This window comes from Mus caroli, unplaced genomic scaffold (assembly GCF_978045245.1).
Source record: "Mus caroli unplaced genomic scaffold, Mus_caroli_1 scaffold_13, whole genome shotgun sequence".
In the NCBI taxonomy this organism is placed as follows: domain Eukaryota; kingdom Metazoa; phylum Chordata; class Mammalia; order Rodentia; family Muridae; genus Mus; species Mus caroli.
In genome coordinates this window covers 49,399,575-49,404,209 of record NW_028227268.1, presented here as the reverse complement: position 1 = coordinate 49,404,209, position 4,635 = coordinate 49,399,575, and the positions used below count along the sequence as shown (strand labels likewise).

The window sequence follows — 4,635 nt, the reverse complement described above, 5'->3', positions numbered from 1 at the left end:
AACCTAATTTTCTCTTTCTTATTAGTCATTAGCTGTCTGTAGCTTTTTATCTGGAGTGGGACCTTGTAAAACTTTTGCTATCTCTTGTATTAGTGTGTCTACTGATATTGTCATGGTTCAGGCCTTGTTAAACAGACATTTCTAAGAAAGGCAGTCACCCTGAAATTCTCATTCTTGTAATCTCTCCAATTCCTTTTCTGTGTTGTTACCTGGACATAGAATGCAGTATCGGCACTGCTGCTGTAGACATTGAGGCAGGGCTCCCCACAATACAGTGATCTTTGTATGTGAGTAGTTGTGGCTTTCTTTAAGGGTCACTATAATTTATATTTTAGACAATTTTCTGATAATCTCACACATCTACACAATAACTCTCATCTCTTACTTTCCTACCATTTCTGTCATACCTCTCCTCTCCAGAAATTGTTGTTCACATTCATAACTATTCATTTTGTTTTGTGACTTATTGAGATTAACTAGTACATTTCATGTAAATATAGGTTTAAATCTATCGGTTGGAAGCTGGTGAGATCAGCTATAAATACACTACTAATGAGAGACGGTAGCTAGCCACTCCCATAGTCTATGAACAGTTAATAGTTATTAAAAACATGGAGGGCTTGATGAATACTCTCTCCCTATCTTTTTCATCCTCTTAAAGATATTTACTTTTGAGAATTTTATAAACATCTAGACATTAGTGGGAACAGTCAACAAACATCTCTGCTAGAAAAATACTTGAGACAACACAATAAACATACAGTCTAGGGATTAAGTGATGCAATTATTTAATGACAAATTGTAGAAATAACATGTATAAGATGGAAAAAGGTCTAAAGTTGAGATACTTGGATATTATTAAGTATTGATCTGAGCTTATAGAGTACAGATCTGAGATTATAGAGTACAGTCAAAGCTGGCATCTGTACAAAATGATAAAATGGAGTAAATTAAGATATAGAACCATGGTGATTAGAGATATGACTTTAATTCTACCCTACTGTTTCCAGGATCACCTGGACAAGACAAAGTGTACATATTCAGGTCCTCCAAATTCAGGTCCTTCCAGAATTCAACTCCTCACATAAACTTCTAACTACTGTTGTAAAATGTTATATTGTGGGACCTTTAAACAGAGGCATCCATGGTGAGGAAAATTTTGTAGCAACATCACAATATTAATATTTTCTAGAAGAAATTATATGAAAATCTGAAGTATTACCCTCATAGGAAGGAGGGAATTTGTCTTTTGCACATTATCTTTTCTAGTGCATCTTTTATGTCTCTATTCCTCAGGCTTTAGATGAAGGGGTTCAGCATGGGAGTCACCATTGTGTACATTAAAGACATGATGGTCTCCTTCACATAAGTGTTATTAGCTGAAGGACATAAGTAGAGACCAATGACTGTCCCATAGAACAGTGACACCACAGACAGGTGAGACCCACAGGTAGAAAAGGCTTTACAGATGTCTTGAAAAGAAGGGACCTTGAAGATGGAGGAAACAATTCTTGCATAAGATACAATGATGAGAAGGAAAGGGAGTACAAGTATAGGACCCCCTAATATAAATATTGCTAGTTCATTATCATGGGTGTCAGTACAATCCACTTTCAGCAGAGTAGACATATCACAAAAGTAGTGGGGGATCACATTGTCTTCACAGAATGACAATCTGGCCATGAGCAGGGTGTGTAGCATGGCATGGAAGGTGGTCAGCACCCAGGACAGCAGCACCAGACTCACACAGAGCCTGGGGCTTATGATGCTCATGTAATGATGGGGGAAGCAGATGGCCACATAGCGGTCATAGGCCATGGCAACAAGGAGGAAATTTCCAAAGTGTCCAAAATATAGAAAGAAGTATATTTGTGCCAGGCAACCTGCCTAAGGAATAGATGGAACTTTGCTTTGCATGTTCTGCAACAACTTGGGCATTGTGACAGAGGAAAAGCAGAGGTCAGCAAAAGATAAATTACTGAGAAACAAGTACATGGGTGTGTGGAGATGGGAGTCCAGAAGAACGAGGATGATGATGATGAGGTTCCCCAGGACAGTGGTGAGATACATGGACAGGAGCAGGGCATAGTATAGTTGCTGGTGCTCTGGGGGAATAGGCAGACCCAGGAGAAGGAACTGGGAGATGACAGTTTGGTTTCTTCTTGTCATTTGTTTACACAAATGCCTTTTCAGAAAAAAATATTAGCAGTTAACATTCCCAATGAAGGTTAATGCATTTCAAATTCATCAAACATTGAGAAGATGTAACAAATTTACATGCTTTACAAAAATATCATCACAATTAGTTTGTTGTTCAGATCAACATGTCTTTATCAATAACCATTAAGAACTTATTAAATTCTCTTTAGCATAGTTCACTAGACAGTTATTTTTTAAGCATTTCTTCTATTTAGTCTTGGCATGTAACTGATTTGTTTTTCTTGGATTTACCTGTTACTCATCCTATATGAATTGAATTGCCTTCTACCTATCCATCTATCTAATATGTATTTTTATATATTAGAATATACATACTTATTTGAAGAATTCAAACTTACTCTACTTGACCACTCTAAAACTTGACACTATGTGATCAAGTTTAGAGAGGTAATTTTGTATTTATTAAACACTGAAGGTTTAAGTATATGGTTGTTTTTAGTAATTATTATAACTAAAAGCACATAAAAAGAATATCATTGATATTAATATAGAAAAATCAATGTGGTAATAATTTTATATATTATTGAAACTATAAGAACAGCACAAGTTATGTGCATAAACGCAAAATTTATCTTGAGTTCTCCCTCATCCACTAAGGGAAGGATATTTTTTAAGACCCTGATAAGGAGTTTTGACAATTGCCAGTCAAGTCTTCATGATGTAGGAAGGTTATTTTCTATGTTTTAAATGTTGAAGTCAATATACCTAGAAAATCACTCTTTATAACTTGACAATTCCTATGAAACAAGTTAAAGGATATATAAGAAAATGTGGAGTCTTCCAAAGAAAATTTCTGTGTCTAGACTCAATACTTTAGCCTCTACTCTTCCTAGAGACTCTTGAGGCTTACTCTGCAGGTATTAGACACTCTGCTGCTAACATTGTGTAGGCTGTGTCCTTTAAATAAGTTGCCCTTTCTGTTCTGTTTTTATGTTTTCTTCTAGACAGTCTTGACTAATGAATCCTTGCATGTTTTAAGATGACAAAGAAATCAGAAAAGGGGCATTTAGAATCATATGAGGCTAGTATGTAGTCCAATTGTATAGTGTTTGGTCAGCATGCCCAATGTTCAATGAAACCACCCAACTACCTCAGGATGAAGAGATCTTCACTCTGTTGATGAATATTTAGTGCAACTTCATTCAGTGATGCATACTTCAGAATCATGTTTCAATATCATGGAGGGATGAGACAATGTATGGAGAACCATAATCCAGTTTCCTAAATTCTGCTTCCCCTGTGAGTGATAAGATGGGTGTGGTATATTTCTAGCCTCTTGACACACAGTTTTTTTCTCCCCAACCTTCTATTTTTGTCCCAGCTCTAGAGAATAAGCATTTTCCTGAGGTCTCTATTTCTGTCTTGATTTCTTGATTTTAAATTATTTTTTTTTAACAAGGATGGATTCATGGCTTAACATTACGATCAATTGTTAATCTGGAGGACTTGATTAGGTTCCCAGCATCTATGTCATGTGGCTCACAATCTCCCTTCCCTATCTTATTTGGGAATCTGATGTCTTCTTCTGTTGTCTTGGGCATCTTTGTGCACACTTGCACATATCTACACACAGACACATGCACATCAATAAGAATGAATCTTTAGACTTGATTGGGTTCCCAGCATCTATGTCATGTGGCTCACAATCTCCCTTCCCTATCTTATTTGGGAATCTGATGTCTTCTTCTGTTGTCTATGGGCTTCTTTGTGCACACTTGCACATATCTACACACAGACACATGCACATCAATAAAAATGAATCTTTAGACATTAAAAAAAGATGGGTGTGGTAGCATGCATCTGTAATCCCAGTGCTCCCATGAAAGATGAAAGGTGAAGATAAGAGAATCCTTGGAAGACTGGAGGCCAGGTAGAAAACAATGAGACCTTATGTATTGTGAAAAATACATGAGTTTTGATATCCTCTGATATCTCTACACAGAGAGATACAGAGGCAGAGACATAGAGAGATACAGATAGAGACAGAAGGACAGAGAGACAGAGAAACAAAGAGTGAGAGACAGATGGAGACAGAAAGGACTTAAAAGCAGAAGACTACATAGCTCATTCTTGTGTAGCAGTGCAGACCTATGTCCCAGAACTTGGAAGGCTCAGGCTGGAGATCCCTATGAGTTTGAGACCAACCTGGGACACAGTGAATCTCTCCCCACAGAAATCCAAATTAAATTACATATTTCAACTCAATTTCTTAGACCTGTTATTAGCTTGAAATGATATGGCTTAGGAGAATAATTGAAGAAAGAGTAATTGTACGGAACCATAAAGATACTACAATGTTTATTAATATTTATCCCAAAACAAATACTTCAATTATATGACAATAATACAATTCAGAGATATGACAAAGATATATATTATCATACCCAAAAGATTTTCCTGTGAATATGCAACTGG

General features: G+C 36.5%; 1 pseudogene; it reads right to left on the bottom strand.

The window, feature by feature from the left end:
- Window positions 1–1,224: 1,224 nt before the first annotated feature.
- On the bottom strand, window positions 1,225–2,169 carry LOC110288288 (olfactory receptor-like protein I9; annotated as a pseudogene).
- Between the last annotated feature and the right edge of the window lie 2,466 nt (window positions 2,170–4,635).